General features: G+C 36.5%; 1 protein-coding gene across 4 annotated transcripts in view; it reads right to left on the reverse strand.

The window, feature by feature from the left end:
• LOC129798721 (uncharacterized) overlaps window positions 1–23899 on the reverse strand; it is a 178139-nt gene that overhangs the window by 138016 nt on the left and 16224 nt on the right. The window lies entirely within an intron of this gene.

A 23899-nucleotide genomic window follows, 5' to 3' on the forward strand; every position in this document is an offset into this window, starting at 1 on the left:
ACCAGTTCTCTGACTTTCTTATATCCCCCTCAATGAGGTGAAAAATTGATAAAGAAAAATACCGATAAGTTAATTGAAAGCTCGTTACACATGAGAGCCTGTTGGGAAATTCATCACGTCCTTGGCAATCAGTCAATAAAGATGGAAAAAAATAAATAAAACTGGAGTGCGTTAGATTGGAAAGCTAATTGTGGGAAAAAAAGTGCACTTTATATTACAGCATATAACACACGTGAATTTTCCTCCAACAATTTCTCACAATCAGTGCGGTGTTTTGAGATAAAAATAACACACACTATATTCAAAAAGATACGGAGATACTTCTTTTCTTTTCTTTTTTTTCACAAGGATATTAGATACGTCATTCTGCGTGATTCAACTTTTTTTTTAATTTAAAAGCTTCACCAGAAAACATCGATCGAGATCAGCAGAGAAAATGCATAAATAAATGCCGTAAGGCAATTAATAATCGAGTGTTTAAGGAAAAAGTAATATAGTTGATCTAACCAGTAAATATTGCTATTTCATTGTATGTTGCTTTTTTTATCGCACCGCAACGAATTGATCGGAAACTTAAAATAAATCACACAGGAAGTTGGCTTTCGGAGGAGAGATTTTGGTCTTTGGCTTTTTGAATTTGATGTGGAAATCGGCGCACGCAAAGGGAAAATTGTGCTCTAAACATTCGGTCTAATGTTTAGAACATGTTCTGCTCACCAATATGGTAAGTTCACAACTGATCAACAAACACCACTCCGACACACGTTCAACCCGGCAAATAATAGTGAATTGCACAAAAATTACACGCCACTCAATTCTTTTTTTCTCTATTTTTCTTCAAATAATACCTATTGGAACAAAAAAATTGAAATATGAGGTCGTTAAAATTTCACTATGTAACGAGACAACTGGAATAATTTGCGAAAACTTCCACTAAATAGCAATATATATAGTTCAGGGGGATTCGGAAGTGAATGCCACACGACCGAATTGGCGGAAAAGTTCACAACTACTGGAGACGATCGGAGTGAAATTGAAGAGTATTCCAGGCTCAGACAAGCAAAACTCTCGAGAACTTCGAGCTTGAGGAGCTGAGAATCGATTGAGGAGTCAGCACGCGTGTTGAGAAATTTCTGGCGTTCAGTGGTTGGCCAGAGACGATCGTGGAAGCATTTTTCGTGTTCCCTGATTCCACCTTAACATATACATATTGCTTTTTCATTATATTTTTACCTTGATGAAAACTACCTGGAAGAGACAGTCTGTACAGTTCCTGGAAAAATTTTTGACGCATCCCACGATTTGAGCTACCACATTTTTGGTAGGTAAATCAAAAAACTATTTTTTTTTTCAAATTCTAAAATGTACGACGTAGGGTAATTTGCTAAAAATCGGACAGCGCTTAAAGTCGGACACACTTAAAATCTGACTATGAAAAGCAACTTAGGCAAACATTAATAAGCACACAATAATATGAAATGGAGGTGTTTCTTAAGTTCCCGCCTTTTTAACTTTTACTCTATTCGACAATTGTTAACCCAGCCAACGGTTGAATCTATCAATCTTAATCCTTACGGTCAAACTCTACCATTTTGTTATATTTTCAAACACGAAGAGCAATATAAATTTTAAAAGTATTTTGACGATATTAATGCAATATCCGAAAAAAAAACAATTTTTCCCTTAAGGCTATAATTCTTCCGAGTAACAGATATACAAATGCATCCATAATAAAATACAATATCTCTCTCGGGGTCTAAATGGGGTAGTAATGTGATACAAAACCTCCCTCAATTCCAGGATAGTTGCCTGTTAGGCTCCGGTACACTCAGGTGAGTGATAGAAGATTCGGTAACCAACTCCAGTGGGAAATCACGAACCTGAGGCTAACGATCAAGGGATCTGGTCCTTCAAAGGGTATTCAAGATTATTACGAAAACTTGCAAGGAGACACTGATAAGACAGACTCTTTGACAGCGACCTATGCTATACGTTTCTGGAGCGAGCTGACGGAGAGTCGTCAGAACTGAAAGAGGTTAGTGCGAGAGTCTCGGTTCCTTTAAGGAACTTTGTAGCCACCTAAGTAAGTAGGGTAAAGTGATATAAGTTGGACATTGTGTTACAAGTTGGACAATTCGCCGGTACAAGTTGGACATGGCCTTTTTCTTGATAAAAACAGTACAAAACTTGTTTTTAAGCACAAGGAACCAAATTATAAAACTAAAGCATTAAAAATATACAAATAAAGATGAAGTACTAAATTTATCAAGAAAAAAAGCCCTGTCCAAATTGTACCTTTGTCCAACTTGTACCACTTTACCCTAATACTTTAGTCAATTTTTTTTTACATTTTCTTATAATTTTTTCAAATATAAGGAACCACAAATGTAGGTAATAGAGAATTCCAACGCCTTTCCAACAGTATCAACATTATTGAAAATACTTATAGTTATTTAAAGGAAATTTTGATCAGTAATACTTTTCTTGCTACATTTACCCGCCAGTCCCACTGTACTGAGAATAATTGAAACATTGAAATTTCAGGATAAAATTGATCAGTCGAAATTGCATAAATTACCTTTAGTATTGTACATTGAAACTGCTTTTAATCCCTGGAAGGACAATTTGTCCTAGATTAGCGGAATGAAATTTTAACGGTCGGTTCAGCTTCCTTTAAAGGCAAGTCTCTAAAAAATGTTTACTACTGGGAAGGGTTACCCAAAACCAGGAAACGATATCTCTTACCATTAACAAACAATTACAAACTAAAAATGCTTGCATTGTAAGCTTTCTGTTCGAGTTCGAATAATAAATAGGGGAAAGTACTCTGCCTTCGAACTTTCGAACGCTCATGCCTTCGAATAATGTGAATTTTCTTTTAGTTTTCCTAAGAGACCTACATATTTCTGTTAAATATAAGTTGGCTTATTATCAATTGTTAATAATTACGTGATAATTTAGTGTAAATCTCTTACGAAAAACAAAAGAAATTCACATTATTTGAAGGCATGAACGTTCGAAGGGAGAGCACTTTCCCCTATTGTAATTGTGTTAAGTGACAGTAGAACTACAGGGAGTTCCGGCTTGAGAGAAAACGGACTAAAAGAATTTGGTATGATTGCCTACTATAGGGAGCTCATTTTTAAATTAATTTTTGAAATACCCCTAAATGTATGCAAATTTTGTTCACGCGGTAAATTTGAAATACATTTCTTATGAATAGTTGGTGCTGAAAATAGACAGAAAAATTAACGCCAAAACAACTTGCATACATCACGGCGTTTTTATAACTTATCCCACAGATATCTCCTGAAGATATGCAATTTTACTGTGTCACTGGAATTAATTCGCGGGCATTTTTTCGGTCCTGAAAAATTCTTTCAAAGCGGAAGCTTGTTGTTTGCATTGGTCAAACGATTTGCAGTCTTTTGTGTGATTTTTGTAAAATAGCTTAGAATGCGCTTTTCTGGCTCAGATAGAGAAAACGGTGTTTTACAAAGGTGTAGAAGAATAAATTTCCTATGAAAATAAGTTATCTAGGTTTTTTTTTTTTTAATTTACGGAAGCCCGTAACAAAGCAAATCAAAATATGATAGTATCTTATGCCTGATACTATTTGCCCGAGCATTTTTGAGAATGATCACAAAATTACTTTTTAGAAAACGGCTCGATAAATATATTTCCTTACAAAATAGAAGAAAATGACTTTCACAGAGTTGTAGAGCGGTAAATTTTCTATAAAACTGTGCTAATTAGAAATTTTGGAGGTGCTCGGGTAGCTTGTAAAAAAATAAAATATCCGTTTTGTTACTTTTTGCCCCAGCCTCCCCTGCTATTTATAATGCATTTCTTTTGAACAATTTTGAACTATTTTTACTCCGTGCGGAATCCTTCTGCGATTGTCAATATTTTGCATATATTACGGCGTTTCTGCAACTTATTTGAAAAAAATCTCCTACAGGTATGCACATTGCACATTTTCTTGATGCCGAATGCCATTTCGTGTGTTTTTTTCTCGAACCTGAAAATTAGCATAATCCCAGGACCCTCTGTAGGAGAGATTGAAAGAACGTTTAGACAAGAATTCTTAATGAAATGACGGAGAACTAAGAAGGTATCATTAACCTTACATTACAGTCGGACGGGAATAGAATGTCGAACACACAAATTTCAAAGTTTAATAATTCCAAGTTGTCCGATTTTCCAAAATATACACCACACAATGAAAATTGTTCTGTTCCTAAACTTCTCTTCCGCACTGTAAGGTATAACATGAATGGTATACAGTAGACAAATTATCACAAAAAAAATCCACACTACCTCATTCTAAGGGGACATCATCAGCCCAGTGTGTGCTTCTTTGAAATTTTCAGGCCGAAAATGGCACGAAGATGAGGCAGAAAATGAAGACGAAAGAGAGGCATTTAGTGAAAATTAGCAAATTTTCATCACATAAATGAGAGACCTAAATCGGCGATAATTCCCCCGAGACGTGTCAGACCATCTTCTGCCAATTTGCACCGACGCCGTAATTAAATTAAAGGTTTATAGATTTTTTTTCGGTAGAATCTAAACTTGGAGCTTTTTGGTATGTTCTTTTCCAAACAGCAAACGCACATTTCTGAGGATATCTCAATGGGTTGTCATACTCTATTTTTACTCAAACGCATTGTTAGAGATTTTGGCGAAATCATTGAATGTTTTAAGTTCGTTTTGTGTTGGAAAAAAAATTCACATTAATTTCCAACATCCTGGATTGTGAAAATTCCGTGCAAAAAATATTATGTAAATTTCCTCTTGATAAAAAAAACCACAATAATCTCTCTCTCTCTCCAGTAGAACATTTTCAGTAGAACTTTTTTTCTCTGTGCACATTTGAAGCTAAAAAGACGGCAGAGAGTCAATTGAAGTTGGTGAGTGGTATATAGAATTATGGTTGATCTATTATGCAAATATGTGGCATTCTTAATTGCAAATATTTGTTACATAACCGCACATTGACAAGTCGTAAAATTAAGTGGAAAAACCAATTTTTCCATCATCCTCCTGCATCGTGTTACAAACTAAATTATAGTATATTAGAATATTTATTGGAATATTAGAAAAAAGAATGCTTAAAGGCAAATATTATTTATTTTTTCCGCAATGTAAGTGATTATTAGAGAAAATTCTTAAATACTGAGGTGTTGTCTAATTGAACTTAGCAAACAGGATCTACAGTGTTTCTAGTACTTTTTAATTATTAAGGAAAATATGAGAAATATTTTAAAATTACTTCTAATATTGTAAATTAAAAGTGTTAGAACTAATTTAGTCAATATTTTGCATTTATATATTGATACACCTGTCGTGATTTCTTTAATATGTTTTCGAAGAATATTGACAAACAATTATCGTAGATGCGGGTTTGCACCTTAGCTTTTCATAAGCTTTCCTAACTGATCGACGGAACAGATCGGATCGCTCAAGACCATCCCTGAGTGCTAGAATTAAAGTCAAGCTTACAAAAAGTAGAGGTGCAAAGTCACCCGTCTTCGGTTCGAAATATATTAAAAAATAGTTTTTTTTGTCTAAGTTATCAGTGTATGATTATGCCCAACGCACAATAACTTTTGTTTTGTAAATATGTTTTTGACATTTCAATGAGAGTGAATGAAATCTAGAATCTAGATCTAGTCGTCTCGTTCACTCTCACAGGAAATTTTGAAAACATGTTTACAAAACACAAGGTATTGTGTGCTAGGAATAAGTTTGAGCCAATTCTTTCCTGCCAAACTTTGAAAGCTAAATATTTTCGACATCCGAAAACATATTCTTTATGACAATTGACTTATTTTGTAAGTAAAATCATAAACACGAAATTCTGCAATTTGCTTTAAAAATTATAATACAACAAAGTGAAGATTTTCATCTCATTTCTGCTACTATACTGAAGAGTTTAAATATATTGATAAACTAAAAAAAAGCCTTTGATTCGGCTCCGTTCAGCTAGAGAGCCGAAGCAAGAGGAAGAGGATAGTCCGAATCCGGTCAGACTATTCCCTTGCTCTGATAAGAATATTCTTGGGAATTTCAGGGGAATTCGTTCTCCTTTCGGACTGACTCTCGGCTGTTTTCACGGCCTCTAGTAACGGCTCTTTCGAGCCACCGGGCTTAAGGCAGTGATGCCCCCTTGTGTAGGCTACCCCCGGGGGTGCCTCGAGAGAGTTTTAATTCGAGATAGGGAAATAAATTTCCCAATCTCGCAGTCCGGCAAATAAATGCCTCTGGAGAATAAATTCCTCAACAGGAATTTACCCAAGAAATATCCTTGAAAATCTGCCCTCGATCGTAAGGCTCCTTGAGGAGAAGCCGTTGTCCTTATGGCAGTTGGGAGCCAATTGGCCGCTGATAGATTTTAGGCAGAGTATTGCCGATTAATCTGGCCAATGGGAGATGCAATCTGTAAATAAGCACTACTTACTTTCGTGCTGCTGAACTGAAGAAAAACTCCGATAGCTGGGATATTGCAATCTGATTTATTATTAAAAATTTTCACCCTTTTATACAAAAATCACTTTCTCCCACTTTCACTTGACAAATTCTATGTGCGTCATTACCAAAAGTGCAATTCTTAATTGTAACAGAAAAAATTTGCTGACCGCTGCTGACACAGAGTGTGAATGCACTAGAGTCATTGACTTTAGCCGATCAGTTGTCTTATTGACCTGATTTTTCTTTGTCTTTAAATGCTATTTTCTTGTAAACTAGTGGACCAAATGATGTTAGGTTTAGCTTATGGGATTCCTTAATATCTCTATAATGGTGTGTTTATCCTATTTTTCTACTGTATATTCCCATTTCTCTACAATATCCTCGTAAAGTTAGGCTAATTTTGATGTTTTTATGATGAAATGACTCGTAAGACTAAAGAAAAACTTAAATATTTACTATAATTTTGTTATCTAAGTTGATCCTTTTCTTGTAATATTGTAATTAAAGGACCCAAAAATTAGTTGGTATAGTTTAAATATATAAAATATTAAGGAAAGTCTTAGAAATTAGCCCATAAAAATTGTCAATTTTATGAATTTTTGGTGTAAAATTGGCTCAAACTATCCCCTAGTTTTTGGCTAAACTATAATGCTTTAAGATGTAAAATCGTACTTGACTATTAGTTTGTATCTCTAAAAAGTTGGTAAGAGTCCTTAAATCCTTTCATGATATTTCATATCCTCAAAAAGCATAGGTAACCTTTTGCGTGTTATTAGAATTTTCGTCTTCGAATAGGCCAAAATATAAAAAAGTTTAAAGTGAAAATTTTAGTATCCTTGCAAGGAATAAAGGATTCTTACATGTCAATACTAGTAATTTAATATCTTTAAAGTACCCTAAAATGTATTAAATTTGATTTTTCGGTCTTATCTACCTAAAAAGTGGGAGTTACAAATTTCACTAATTTAATAGTAATTGAAGGTGCATGTTCATCTTGAACATACTGGGGGCCGCGGCCTGAAGATGTTAGGGCCTGCTGGAGGCTGTGTTCTTCGACGTGAGTTTGGTTTGGATGAGGGTTGTACCATTCCATAAATTTCCCGTCTTGATGCAATAGGTGTTTCTTGATTGGTGTCATTCGGAGAACATCTAGTCGGACTCAGAATGTCCTGCAATCTCTGAGCGAGAGGAGGGTTCTGATCAGGCGTTCTTTGGACTACTTCTGGTGACTGAGTTTGTGACTGGTTTGTTGCAGTACACAAAAGTTTGTTGAAGAAGGTCATCCACCATGCTCTGGTTTTCCAAAGTACGATGATAATGATGATGCTTGTAAGTGTTCCTCCGATTGTATATGGAAGGTGTTTTGAAGCGGGAGCTACTTCCATGGCAACTACCGTTGGAACAGGTGCTGAAGCTTTACCAAAAATGTCTTCGGATGGTTTGATGATTGCAGTTGTTTCCAAGAGTATTGGTTTTTCAGTTGTCCATTCTTCGTTGTCATCTTCTGGAATGGTTATGTTGCGAATAAAAATGTCATCAACTTGTAAGTGTAATGCGACGTCGGACCGCAGAGTGAGTTGTTGAGTTTTTACGAAGCAATCCTTTTTGACATGAAGAATACCAGTTTTATTCAGTAGTAATTCTTGTCTATAGCCACTGCAGATAACTGACGACATTGTTATATTTTCGGCCATAAACAACCATGAGTTCTCAGCAATCAATCTTCTCCAGACTACATTCTTAATCTGAACCTTTCTATGTCTACAAATCATACCTCCGTGTCGATTAAATATCTCATCTATGGTGCAGGAGGGATGATTAGGAAAATTGTAGATGACATCTACCGTGCACACTCGAGTGTTCTGATACATCTTCTTGCAGTTATTTCAATCTGTTTCTTTCATCACAAAGTACTTCTGGTTGTGATAATCTACTCCTACCAGAGGTGTTTTGATGTCTTGTATAAGAAACGTGTTATTATATAAGTGTTGAGGAATTGCAGTAATGTGAATCAACTCATATGGCTGTGATTCAATGATTTCGAAGTAAACTTGTACCTCAATACTTTCATTTGATATCCTAAATTCCACTGTTTGAGGCAACTGTTTGGATATCATCAGGCTGGCATCAAGTTTTTGGTGAACTGAGGTGATTTTCTCCTGAATTTGGACTTGGGAAACAAGTTCTGCAGCATTTCCTCTATTCAATAATACTTGTCGAATTGTTGTATACTTTTCTTTCAGCTCTTCTAGATAGTTTAGTGCTCCTAGATATGCTGCCATCATGTGTATTTCCAGTTTATTGTGGTCTGTTCTTATATTCCACGGTTTCATCTCATCAATTACTTGAGTGAGTTTCTGTGCTCTATCACTGAACATCCTTAATTTCTGTTCTGTAATCGTGTTCGATTGGCTGATTCGAGTGTTCAGTAACAAAGTCTGTTGATTCATAGTTTGTAATAAGGCATTGTGGTTATGCCCTAATGAATCCAAGCTTGTATATAATTCATTTTCATCATTTCCGAGGAAGAAATCGATGATTTTTCCGAAGAGTCCTCTCTTTACCCTTCTCTTGAGAGGTTGGACGGATTGTCCTAAGATTCCAATTTCTTCAAGCTGATTGAATAAGTAATCTCTTTCGTGTTGGAGATGATGGATCAGCATCCCACAGTGACTTTCAGCGGAAAGAGTTAGAGTCTCTTTACAAAGAGTATTGGTTTTGTTAAAGACTGAAGATATATTTGTTTTGTCTTCCAAGAAACTCTTTTGTGGTAGCTGAATGTCCATTCTGAGTTTTCCTCGACTCAAGTGAACCATCCCTAATTTCTCTATGTAGAGTCCAGGGTCAGGCTGTTTCAGAGTGTAATTACTGCCAAATACCATCGTAAACATTAAGAAAACGTGCATTAAAGTAAGCAATGCAGTTTTTGTCAAAGATCGAGTCACTGGGCGACGGGCTGGAACTTTCGTTTGAGACATCGATGATTGATCATCTTCTGTTTGAGAATTCGTGTCGTGATTAGTGACTTCGTTTTGTGTTGGCTCGCCCCTTGTGATAGGGAGGTGTGTAAGGGTAGTAGTTTGATGGTCTTCAGCTTCATTTCCTTCAGATGTAGGAACGGGTAATTCAATTAGTTTATGAATTGGTGCTTTCTTGATTTTGTTGCCTTTTAGTCGTATTGAGGCAACGCGAGTTAAACCGTCACTCCCTGGATGGAGTTCAATAATCCTTGCTAAAGGCCATTTAAGAGGTGGATTATTGTCCTCTCGCAGGATCACAAGTTCTCCGACTCTGGGATTGTGTTTCTCATCACGCCATTTAGTTCTACGTTGGAGAGTTGTTAAGTACTCATGTGACCATCTTTTCCAGATTTGTTGATGAAGACGTGTAATTTGTCTCCATCTATTTGTTGGAGCCTCGTCTGTAATCTCAGGTTGAGGTGGACTCTCAATGGGTCTTCCAATTAAAAAATGCCCAGGAGTTAATGCATCTATATCATCTGGATCATTCGATAGAGCACACAATGGTCTTGAGTTGACGCATGCTTCCACTTGTGCGAGTACAGTGGTAAGTTCTTCAAAGGTAAGTTTATTCTCTCCAACGACTCTGATGAGATGGTATTTTATAGACTTCACCGCTGCTTCCCAGATACCTCCAAAGTGAGGGGCACCTGGTGGAATGAATTTCCATTCAATTCCCTGTTGAGTTACTTGTGTTGCAGCATTTTCTGATGCGTCTCGGATAGCTCGTGCTGTTTCCTTGTCAAGCACTCGCTTGGCACCAACAAAGTTGGTTCCGTTGTCGCTTAGGATTAAGCTTGGTTTTCCTCTACGCCCCATAAATCGGCGTAAAGCAGCCAGGAAGGCTTCAGTAGATAAATCGGAGACGGCTTCAATATGAATTGCTTTGGTAGCTAAGCAGACAAAGATGGCAATATAGGATTTTTCGTTTATATTGCCTCGACCCTTGTTTCTTCTGGTAAGGATAGGGCCGGCATAGTCTACCCCACATTTGCTGAAAGGTGGTGCTGGGGTGACTCTGGTTTCAGGAAGATTTCCCATGAGTTGTTTTGCTGTGATCTGAGCATGTCTGGTGCACGTGATGCAACTTCTGAGAATCTTCTTGACGTAGTTTCTTCCCTTGAGAATCCAGTATTCCATTCTCAGTCGATTTAAGGTGAGTTGTTCACCTCCATGTAGCATTTGCTTGTGGACCTCCATGATAAGAATGTCCGTGGTGTGGCATTTGGGAAGAATTATCGGGTTTCTTGCTGCTTTGGGAAGTAATGAATTTTGAATCCGTCCTCCAACTCTCAGTATATCGTCTTCAAGGAAAGGGTGAAGATCTTTCAGCTGGCTTTTAGCTGGTAGAGGCTTGTGTTTCTGGAGCAGATTGATTTCTTCTGCAAAGTATTCTTGTTGGATCATCTTGATGATGTGAAATTTGGCATCCTGTAATTCGGAGGTTGTCAGTCTGCCAATAGATTGTTCTTCGCTAATTGCTCCGTTTTTGCGATTGTCAATTTTCCTTTGCAAGTTCCGTTTGAATCGTAAACAGAAAGCTGTGACCCGGATCATTCTATTGAATGATGAGTATCTATTGAGAAAGATGTCTCTTTCGTCAGGTGGCTCCGCAATAGAAGTCATGGCTTCTTCCACATCTTCTTCACTGTGGAACATGGATAACGAAAATAGGCTGTTGGTAGCTTCTAATAAAGCTTTCTCGACCTCAATAATATGTTCGTTTCTGTTATTTATTGGCCAAGTGTGATGGGGATGGCGTAGCCAGGTTGGGCCCGCCCACCAAAGGGGATGCTTCCGTAAATCTGTGGCTCTGATTCCACGAGAAGCGATGTCGGCTGGGTTATCTTCGGATGAGACATGGTTCCAGCAGTCTTTTGGCAAATTGTTCTGAATCTTCATTACTCTATTTGCCACATAAGTCTTCCATGTAGATGGATCTTTGCCTATCCATGCCAAAGTAATATCGCTATCACACCAAGCATAAATAGCATCTACTTGAATGTCGAGGGTGTGGATAGTTCTTTTCATCAATTGGGAGAGTAATACGGCACCACAGAGTTCTAGTCTTGGGAGTGTGATTTTTCCTTTTAATGGAACCACACGTGTTTTGGCTGTGAGAAGGCGAACAATGGTTTGTTCACCATTTGTTACTCTGATGTAAATGCACGCGGCGTAGGCTTTCTCGGAGGCATCCGAAAATCCATGTATTTCCACTTTGGCTTCTGGAGTGTAACCAGTCCATCTTGGAATTGTGAGTTCTTCAATGATAGGTATCTCTTTCTTGAATCGTTTCCAAAGGTCGATAATTGCCTTGGAAGGTTGGTCATCCCAACCAATATTTTCCTTCCATATCATTTGCATGATCATTTTTGCTTGAAGAATGACTGGTGCTAGCCAGCCCGTTGGATCGAATATTGATGCAATCTCGGAGACTATACCGCGCTTGGTGAGCACTTCATTCCTTCGCATAGTTATTGTGAATTGAAATTGGTCTTTAACGGGGCTCCAATGTACGCCTAAAGGTTTGATGGTTTCGTCTTCCTTCAGGTTAATGATACCTTTTTCTCTTAGATCTTCAGGTATTTCTTCTATGAGTTCTCGAGAATTACTCGTCCATTTTCTCAAGTTAAATTTCCCCAATGCCATTAAGTCTTGGATTTCTTTATATAGCATTCGAGCTTCTTCGATTGTGTGTGCACCCGTTAACATATCATCAACGTAAAAATCTTCCATGAGAACCTTTGCTGCCTTTGGATACTGATGTCCTTCGTCTTTGGCAAGCTGTTGTAAAGTTCTCACTGAGAGAAATGTGGCTGGAGCCGTACCATATGTAACTGTGTTTAGCTGGTACTCCTGAATGGGCTCCCGTGGGTTTTCTCTCCAAAGTATGCGATGGAAGTCACGGTCCTCCTCATGCAATTGGATTTGACGGAACATTTTCTCAATGTCCGCAGTGTAGACTATGGAGTATTTTCTCCATCTTGTTAATATGTCTGGAAGGTCTTGTTGTAATTTAGGACCTGCATGCAACATGTTATTAAGCGAAACTCCTGATGATGTTCGGCAAGAGGCGTCAAAGACGACCCTGGTTTTGGTTGTGGTACTCTCGGTCTTGAATACCGCATGGTGTGGAAGATAAAAAACATTCTCTGTTGGTCCTGAGTAGTTTTTTACGTGTGACATATGGCCCAAAGCCTGATATTCATTCATGAATGTAACGTATTCTGTTTTTAATGCAGAATTTTGAGCAAACTTCTTTTCCATTGACAGGAATCGGGCTAAAGCTTGCCTTCTGGAATCCCCCAGTGATAGAGTTAGTTCGCTTTTGAATGGTAAACGAACCTGGTAACGTCCATCTTTTTGTCTGAGATGGGTGTCTTTGTAATATTTTTCACATTCTTCCTCCTGTTCTTGGACTTCATTGGTCCCGACGTCCATTTCCCAGAAGGTTCGTAAGTTTTGGTCAATTTCTGCGAGTGAGATCATACTCACAGTGTCTTTGGAGGTGGTAGTTTGATTGGATCTTCCGAGTATAATCCAACCCAGTTCAGTATTTTGTGCAACAAGTCCGTCCTTGTCCCGTTTGATTTCCTTTTTAATGATTTGAGCATAAATGTTGGCTCCAAGGATGATGTCTACCCTGCCGGGTGTGTTGAATCTTGGATCTGCTAGAGTCAACTTTTCTGTTTTGTGTAAGTTGAAGCTAGTGTGGAGTGGTTTCGTTGGTAGAAAAGATGATAATTTTGGCATCACAAGGGCTGTAGTGTGCCAACGTTGGTTTGTTTGGAATCTAGGAGCAAGTGTGATTCCAAGAGTGCTTTTACATGTTCCTGCACTCATTTCTCCAATCCCTTTAATGTTGGTGGCAACTTTTTGCCTGGGTAGTTTAAGGCTTTGTGCGGCATTCTCAGAAATGAATGTATCGCTCGATCCAGTATCTAACAAAGCTCTGAATGTCTGCCACAGTCCATGTTTATCTTGTATCTTGATTACGGCCGTTGGAAGAATAATTGAACTGGTAGCAGCATACATAGCGAGTGGTTCGTCTTCTTCCTCTACTGATGCATCTTGGGTAGAGGAACTTTGAGCATGTAGATTCTTGCTCTTGGTTGGTGTCTTCTTGTCGAAATGCAAGAGAGTGTGGTGCTTCTGTCGACATGTGAAGCATGTTTTGGTACTCCTGCACTCACTATCCTTGGTGTGAGACAGGCAGTTGAAACATATGTTATGTTCCTTGGCGTGTTGTTTTCGTTCGAAGGGATTGAGTTTTTTGAATTCTTCGCATTTAGTTAGTGGATGTCCCTTTTTACATTTGGAACAGCTTTGTGTGTTATCTGATGTGACATGAAACGATCGTTGTTTGGAATCCTTGGCTGCGGATTTTTGCTCCTTGGTAGATGCGCGAAGAATACGGTATCTTTTTAATAAGAAACGTAGAAGCTCCTTAAGTGTAGGGACTTCAGTAACATCCAGGATACTTTCCTCGAATGCTTTATTGGTGTCTGTATCAAATTTGTCCATTGCAATTGATACTACTATTGGATCCCACGCTGTTACGTTGTACTTGAGATTTTTAAGGCCTGCCAGGCATGCTTGTATGCAATCATGGAATTTGATTATTTCTTCGGCAGATCCTCCGGATAGCTTTTTGTATTTCACAATGTAGTTGACGTATGTGCTGACCATCTGACGACGATTTTCATAACGCTCCTTCAGGATGTCCATTGCACTCTCGTAATTGTCATTCGTTAAAGTTAAATGAGAAACCAGTTGTTTCGGTTGCTCATCGAGGTATGAGAAAAGGTACTGCATTTTTTGGACCCCACTCAAGTATGGGTTGTTGTGAAATACACTGTTGAATAATTCTATAAAAGCTTGCCAATCTTTCTCATGACCGGAAAATTTTGTCACTTTAATTGGCGGGAGCTTTGGTAGGTTATTTTGGCGCGGATCGATAATGTTGGAGATCGTTTCATCATTGTTGTTAGAGACTTGGAGGATATCTCTCAATCTGTCTGATAGAGAGCGGTTGTTCGGGTTATGATCCGATAGGTTGGAGTCCCTACTTTGGTCGGTATTGTTGATATTTGTGGTAGGTGCAGTGTGATCGGCTGCATCATTTGAAGTGGAAGCTCGATGCCCATGTGTAGCATTGTTGTCGGTGTCTTGGGTGTTCCACGGAAAGGTCTCATGTGTCGTGTGTGTTGGAGGTGTTAGTGGCTTGGAATGCTCACTTGGAGTTATCGCCAAGAAATCGCTGATTTTGGCTTTTTCAATTATGTTTTTCACTTTAGTATATTGTTCTTCGGCTGTCGCAAATACATTGTTAGAAATGTATTCGTGGTCATCATATAGACATGAACGAAGCTCATCATCATTTTTCTTTAATTGAGAAAAAAGATCTTCAAGAGTGCTTAATCTCTCATTGTGGTATGATGGACCTTTTTTCTTTCGTCTTGTAGGTCCATCTTTAGTGAAATTTTCCCTAAGTTTCTTAATAGAATCAATAATATTGATCTGAAGATCAATAGTCCTCTCAATGTTCATGGTGAAAATAAGAAGAGTGAGTAATTTTCCAATAGATTTATTCTTTCTTGTGTGAAATTACACCTTAATTCTTTTTCGATTTCAATTTTCGAATTATGGCTTTGAGCTGGCGGATTCTCACTTGTTTGCCAGCTCGTTTCCTCCCCTTCTTCTGACTTGTTGTTGGTGTCTTCAGAGGGAGAAGATTGCGGAGTGCCGTCAAGTTCCCCAATGCGTTGGGGATGGTTATCGTGATCGACTCCTGTTGTTGGACGTCCCTATGGTGGTTTAATGGAGTCGACTGATTGTGTTGGTATCTGGCTTGAGCCTCCCTAAAATCTGGAGTCTCCAGAAACGGCACGTACCGTTGAGGACCAGGAAGACGGTTTCTCCTTTCTCTCGGTTGTTGTCTGGGTGCTCGTTCCTGGCGAGGTAAGATCTTCCTTCCTTCAGAATTTAATCCCTCAACCTCTTCTAGGGGAGACTTATAGCGAGCTGCTGATGGCTTTGTCGTCTTGTCACCAGTCTTCTTGGGTATGCGGGGCAGTGCCTTTGGTGAGTGCTTTTTGGATGTCTCTCTAAGCCACTTCTCCACCAGTTGCTTTTTAACCTCCTTGGGGATGTCCGGTGTAGTCGGGCGGTAGGGTTCCTCTTCTTGGGGATGAACGGTCGATGATGATGATGAGGCCACTGTAAGATAATTCAAATCTTTGTTAGGCCGAAGAAAAAAAGGCTACTTTTTGTTCAAGTAGGCCGAAGGACCATGATTCGGCTCCGTTCAGCTAGAGAGCCGAAGCAAGAGGAAGAGGATAGTCCGAATCCGGTCAGACTATTCCCTTGCTCTGATAAGAATATTCTTGGGAATTTCAGGGGAATTCGTTCTCCTTTCGGACTGACTCTCGGCTGTTTTCACGGCCTCTAGTAACGGCTCTTTCGAGCCACCGGGCTTAAGGCAGTGATGCCCCCTTGTGTAGGCTACCCCCGGGGGTGCCTCGAGAGAGTTTTAATTCGAGATAGGGAAATAAATTTCCCAATCTCGCAGTCCGGCAAATAAATGCCTCTGGAGAATAAATTCCTCAACAGGAATTTACCCAAGAAATATCCTTGAAAATCTGCCCTCGATCGTAAGGCTCCTTGAGGAGAAGCCGTTGTCCTTATGGCAGTTGGGAGCCAATTGGCCGCTGATAGATTTTAGGCAGAGTATTGCCGATTAATCTGGCCAATGGGAGATGCAATCTGTAAATAAGCACTACTTACTTTCGTGCTGCTGAACTGAAGAAAAACTCCGATAGCTGGGATATTGCAATCTGATTTATTATTAAAAATTTTCACCCTTTTATACAAAAATCACTTTCTCCCACTTTCACTTGACAAATTCTATGTGCGTCATTACCAAAAGTGCAATTCTTAATTGTAACAGAAAAAATTTGCTGACCGCTGCTGACACAGAGTGTGAATGCACTAGAGTCATTGACTTTAGCCGATCAGTTGTCTTATTGACCTGATTTTTCTTTGTCTTTAAATGCTATTTTCTTGTAAACTAGTGGACCAAATGATGTTAGGTTTAGCTTATGGGATTCCTTAATATCTCTATAATGGTGTGTTTATCCTATTTTTCTACTGTATATTCCCATTTCTCTACAATATCCTCGTAAAGTTAGGCTAATTTTGATGTTTTTATGATGAAATGACTCGTAAGACTAAAGAAAAACTTAAATATTTACTATAATTTTGTTATCTAAGTTGATCCTTTTCTTGTAATATTGTAATTAAAGGACCCAAAAATTAGTTGGTATAGTTTAAATATATAAAATATTAAGGAAAGTCTTAGAAATTAGCCCATAAAAATTGTCAATTTTATGAATTTTTGGTGTAAAATTGGCTCAAACTATCCCCTAGTTTTTGGCTAAACTATAATGCTTTAAGATGTAAAATCGTACTTGACTATTAGTTTGTATCTCTAAAAAGTTGGTAAGAGTCCTTAAATCCTTTCATGATATTTCATATCCTCAAAAAGCATAGGTAACCTTTTGCGTGTTATTAGAATTTTCGTCTTCGAATAGGCCAAAATATAAAAAAGTTTAAAGTGAAAATTTTAGTATCCTTGCAAGGAATAAAGGATTCTTACATGTCAATACTAGTAATTTAATATCTTTAAAGTACCCTAAAATGTATTAAATTTGATTTTTCGGTCTTATCTACCTAAAAAGTGGGAGTTACAAATTTCACTAATTTAATAGTAATTGAAGGTGCATGTTCATCTTGAACAGCCTTTAAAGGTAAAACAACTCTATTGCCGAATTGAATTAACTTTTTTTAAGAACATCGAAGTAATTATTACTCTTTTACGTTGTAAATGTTAGAAAGGTTAGATTAAAACAACTCTCCTTGCAAGTTGAATTAACTCAACGGATATCGAATTACTTATTACTCTTTTTCGGTGTAAAATATCATCTCGACTGAAGTATAAGCTTAAATGTTTTCGATTTAGGGCAGAATCACATTGACAATGCTCGCCGTAGCCTCACCGTATTTCGTTAATTTACGCATTTTCATTGCAATTCTCACGCAAATTTTCCATTACCGTATTACCTTATCTCATACTCGGTGGCACTAGGTGAAAATAACAATAAGAAAATTGAAGAAATAAAGCGAAAATCCGATAAACGGTGAGAAAAAAAAAACTGTTATAGAAATTAATCGTACAGTTTTTTTTTGCTCACCGTTTATCGAATTTTCGTTTTATTTCTTCAATTTTCTCATATTATTTTCACCTAGTGCCACCGAGTATGAGATAAGGTAATACGGTAATCGAGAATTTGCGTAAGAATTGCAGTGAAAATGCGTAAATTAATGAAATACGGTGAGGCTACGGCGAGCATTTTATTGTCAATGTGATTCTGCCCTTAAGAATGTATTTCAAGCAATACGATTTTCGCCTGGTAAAGTTCATACGGAGCATCAAATAGAGATAGGCCTAACACTGTCTCATGACGACAGTATGCAGTTCATTACGTGCGTGTACCTCGCAACATATATACCGAGAAAGCAAGAAAAAATAAGGAGTTACGTTGGTCAAAAATACTGGAAAACACCATATTTTCTCTAACTTTTTTTCAACATAAAATTTTTTAATTTAATTTAAATTCTTAAGCAAATAAAAGTACATTTAAACTATACTTTCTTGAATTATCATTTAAAAAATATTGTAAAAATGTTATACTTTTATATGCTTAAGAGCTGGAATTAAATTTTTGTTTGCAGCAACAAATTCCCCATTGCCAATTCCAAGACAGCCACGAATCAGGCGTCCTCCTCGCTTCGCTGATGAAGACCGACTGAGGAGCCGATTCGATTGTGCCTTCCGAATTACTTGTCGAGTACTCACAACCCCATCTAGCGGAACAATACCGAAATCGTAACTTGAGGTTAGCCGCCGTTATAGCACCCCTCAAAGTTACCATCCCAGCTGAACAGTGATTGGTACCGTTGGCTTAGAAGAGTCTTCGTCAGGACGGGCTTTCTTCCTCCAACTCCTCTAAGCTCAACAGTCCTACTACAAGTTTATTATGTAGAAAAAAAGATGTCAAAAAATATGCTGTTTCTTTTTAGAATGTGCGAAGCACGTAACCCCTTAATAAAGGCTATGATAAAATAAAAAATAAAAATACAGAATAGCAAAATCCATCCCATTTTGTGATTTGAAAAAGAGTTATTTTAACTCTTAAAACGACTTATTAATAACTCTTTTTTCATTTAAATCTTAGGAAAAAGAGTAAAAGTTATGCCCAAGACATACTCACGACTTAAGCCTAGAGACGGATTAAGGAAATTATAATCAAAATAATGATCAGATTCCATTTTCATCAGTTTCTGACTAATGAGAATTTAGCCAAATCGTTACTTTGATTATAATTACGTTATGCCGTCTCTCGGCTTAAGTCGTAAGTGTGTCTAGGGCGTTTCTCTGAAAATAGTTGAAACAACACATCGCAACGAAAATGAGGTAATTTAACATCGATTCGAGTAAGTTTAACTCTTTTTTTCTGAGTGCACAAATTTAAATACTCAGGAATGAGTGAAAATTAAATTAAGGACATTTAAAAAATAAATAAAAAATTCAGGGAAATTTAATTTTTGAATCCATTTCTTCAGATTATATATCTAAAATGTATACATAGGCCTCTGTAATGCCCTAGAGAAAGTTAAAATTTAAGCCGAAAGACAGTTTAGTGGGAAACTGATGAAGATGCAGCCTAATCATTTTGATTATAACTACGTTAAGCCATCTCTCGGCTTAAGCCATAAGTCTGTCCAGCACATAATGCTGACTGAGCGATATTGTGCAGCAATTGATTTATGATATGATACAAAAACTTCACGTGAGCAACGATTAACTCTATGACTATGTTATTAAATATTTTATTGCTATCTTTAAATCACATGTAAATTATGTGCACGATAATACAGATGCAATGCATTTTAGAACCAATGATTATTTAATTTTCTTGTTAGAACCACTCCGTATTTTTTGCCAAATTACGCATTTTTCTGCTGCTCAATCATGCTTTTGTGGGCTCTGTCACGTGACTTTGCGGTTTAAAATTCCCAGTATAATTGTGAATGGAGCTTAATCAATGAATAGTGAGAGTTCAGTAGATTGAACAACACCTGTAATTTTTGGTCACGTGTCATAAAAGCCCACCACAAGAATTTCTATTCCTAACAATTTCCAGATGAAATTTCACAATGTTAAAGCCTCCACGCAATTTTTTTTTCCAACGACTCATTTTGATCTCTTATTCATGGATAATCTCTCCCATTTGCTATTCTATGATAATTTCATATTTACTTTCATTGACTCACATATTGTGTGCTAGGCGTCTGTCTTCATAAATACTTCAGGAGTTAACAAAAAGGCACTGAGAATTGACCTCAAAGCATGACAAAGAGATCATTTTGTCGACGAATTGGAGATGAGAATGATTAATGGATTCCAACTATAACTATTTATTTATTTATTTATTTTTTTACTTCCCTGGCGCCTCTAACTTTCAATTAAATCATCCATTCATTAACATTTTCAACAACTGGCATTTGAAAAATACAGAGATAGGTTTTCTTCTCCAGAAAAATCAATTCACTTTAACCTTTTCTGCTATGTTGCCTTATGTTTTACATTTTAGCAAAATTATAGCGCATCAGGAAAGAAACCTTGAAAAGTTCCTCGTTTTTTTTATCACTCAAAACAATCAAGATTCAAGATGTTTCAAAGTGTTTTTAGTTTAACATAAATATATTATAATAAATTGCTATCTCAGTGCGGATTTTCAACCAGTTTTCCCTTCCAACTCATCTCTATCTGAGGAGTTTTTCAAGTTTTCCCATCAACAAATCTTTCGATGACATGACCATATTTTAATAATAGTGCAAATTTGGAGTAAAAACACTCAATTCTTAGAAATTTACGCATTAATAGATATTTATTTAAAGTGCAGCAACATTCCTTCACCAATATTTAAGTCCAACTGATACCTCGAGGCTGAATACATGACCCCACTTTACTGCTATTTTCTTCCTATTTCTCGATTTTTCTGGTAAATCTTTTTTACAAAAGACTTCCAACACATGAAAATATATTTTTTTCATGAGAAAACGAACTTTAAAACTTGTCCCATTGAGCTTCAATTTAGCCAGGTGGGTTCAGTAAATTAATTTTGAATCACAGTGAATCACTTCCAGTTTCATTTTATCCTCTCTAAACAAAAAAAAAATCTTGTGACCAGTTTTATTCTTTCTGCTATTGTTCTTAAAATAATTTATTGCTTCCTCTGCAAGAATTCGACAGAAAAAAAGCTAATGAAATAAAATCTCAAAAAATACAGAGCTTAAAGGTACTGAAAGAAAATTCAAAAAAATATGGAAAATGTAAGATTTTTCAAGTTCAACGTGGTCAAGATATTTGAATGACTTCACGCAAATTCATGCGGATCAACTGAGAAAAATCTCTATGCTTTAAAATATTCTCAATCGATAGTCTTGACACATAAAAACTATTTTTATAGCTCCCCCATTTTGATGTAATAAATTTACCCAATAAACTTTAGTGCGAATCACTGCTTTCCTGATAAAGTTTCGTTTTCTAATATTCTCAATCACGATTGATTGAATGGGAACAAATTCAAAGTTTTGACCTCGAAATCAGGTATTTTTTTGAATTTATAAAAAAGCTACGAAACCTTCTAAATGGGACAGAGATGAAAAATTTTCCATTTGGAAAATTTCTCGTTTGAAATCATAAATCAATAATTATTCAAAAGTTCGAAATAGCATTAACAGATCAATTTGATTTTTGTACTGACGCGTCTGCTAATTTACTGACCAAAAATGGTCATCTTAATTATTAATAATACAGAATCTGTTAAATAAATATTTTTTATGAACAATATGGAAAAGCTTTCCGATCTTAGAATGCATATTTGTGAAGTGTAATAATTTTATTTAGCCTCTTTTATAATGAACATAGATATTGTACATTTATATAATTTTGTAAATGTATTCTGGGCAATTTTTGGTTAGAAAACAATTAATATTTAATTATTTTTGTCTTTTTTTAACTGTTCTTTAGACGCTTTTAATTCTAAATTATTTATCCACTTGATATCCAGAGTAATACGGGCTTTAAACCTAAGACTTAGCCATATCGCTTAAATTCTCTTATTCCTTATCAGGCAAGATGTTTAGGAAAATTTTAAATTATGATATTGGATATCTGGGGCAAATGATCCATTAAATCAGCAGAAACTACAGAAAATTGCTTACTATATAGGATTTCGGGACATTCGTAAACTAAGTTTAATTTTATCTGAAACCCATGTACTTAGCCATTTAAAAATGAGGTTTTAAACCCCTTATAGCTCAGGTCAAGGTATCGGGGGAGGGGCTTAAATTTTTTTTAAAAGCTCCAAAGCCCAATTAAAATTTGAGATCCATTGATGCCATAGAAGTTATTCAGAAATCAAAATTTGGGGAGTTCCAAAATGGTGTAAGAGGTGTAGGGATGGGATCACCTATTTCCATTCACCTATCGACATTTAACTTCTCGGCTAACACAAGGTAACCTGTAACTAGCGCACTGCCCATGATTTTAAAAAAGAGCTTAGCGAAAGTACATAAATAAGTACTTATTAAGGTCTTACTTAAGGCATTTTTTTGACGAAAGAGTGCATACTTTCCCTTGAATCACATAAACTTGTCCTAATGATTTTTTGTTCCAATTGCATCTAAAAAACTTTATCTGAAGGGTTTGAGGACAAAAGCAGCCCTGTCCGGCATCAGCTGCAGCTTGCAAAAAAAGTGCATGTTCGACGAACTCAACAGAGCTAGTAACAACCTATTCATCTAAACTTTTGACCAATGGGGGATTGGCAAAATGATAAAGTGCCACGAAGGTATACAGCTCGAATCATTGCACCCGTCCCTCTTCACCTTCAATTTAAAGGTGACCGGGCTGAAAATAGTAAGTCCAGCCACCATAGTTGTGGTTGCAGAATATTATTATTCAAAGTTATTTTTTATTTGTTTTCGAGAAATAAAATATATAAGGACATGAAAATGTGTTTTATGAGCATCAGGGTAACTACTTAAAAAGTTCTTAGTCAAAAGTCCTTAATTAAGTACTTAATGAAACTACTTTTCATGTCGTTAAAACAAACTACTTAATTAAGGCCTTTCACAAAGGATTTAATTAAGTACCTAGCTGAAGTTTGTCTCATTTTCAAATATTTTTAAAAGTATTTGAATAATCTACAACTCCTTAAAATTAAGTCATTGTCTTAGTAATTTCTTTAAAAAATACTTAATTTCTTAGCCGAGTTTTGTCAAAACCGTCTTTCGATACCTCTCTACAGATGAAGTGTTTATATGTACGCGACGGAACGTTCACGAACTGATGAGGTTGGATTTCACCCTTGACTAAAAAAAACAGAGATTGTAAAGAATCTCAGATATAATTACTTATCTTGAACTAACGATTTGTTTTCAAATTCATATTAAACCTGATGAATTTTCAGGAAAATTATGTGATTAGTCAACAGAATTGTATAAATTTGAGAAAGCATATAGGTTGTCTATTTTAGTACAACCGATAAGCAGCTATGCATTCCATATAGTATTCAACATTTAGAACACATTTAGTATTTAGAACATACATGTATTAATTTATTTTACTACATAATTATTGGCTGGAAATAGTTCTTGCCTTTTTAAACCAGATTGATATTAGACCAATTCGCAGAATTTAGTACTTATATTACTTAAAAATCGCACTAAACCCGATGCATTTTTAGTCAAAAGATTTGTATAAATTTGAATAATTTTGTGACAAGTTGCTTTTTAGTTTAGTACAACCGATTTCTTAGAGAAGTGCGTGATTGATAACTAGCCCAGGGGCCCATCAAGCCTAATAAAAAGTGAAGCTATTTTTCACTTTTCCTTGTAAAAATTTTGCAGCTATTGCTCCGCGACTTAAACAAATTTGCTCATAGTTCTTGTATAATTTTGGCGAACATTATGAAATATGTATTTTTAGATAGCTTTTAATGCACGATTTCGAAATATATCAGACTGATAAGTCAATTCTCTTTAGGAAAAAACTTGCTAATAGTTTTCAGTGCTTATATGCAAAAACGTATGGAAAAATGAAATGTCGAGAGGCCCCTGATTAGCCAAAATCAAGGTCAAAATTTAGAACATGTACCAAAACGTAGGAGTATTTATTACATTTCAACAGTCACGAAAAGGTTCTTGGCTTTTTTTAGTACTCCACGAATTTAATCCCTTCTTTCGTTCTTACACTAAACTAAGCACTTTATCCC

Source organism: Phlebotomus papatasi, chromosome 1 (genome assembly GCF_024763615.1).
Source record: "Phlebotomus papatasi isolate M1 chromosome 1, Ppap_2.1, whole genome shotgun sequence".
NCBI lineage: Eukaryota > Metazoa > Arthropoda > Insecta > Diptera > Psychodidae > Phlebotomus > Phlebotomus papatasi.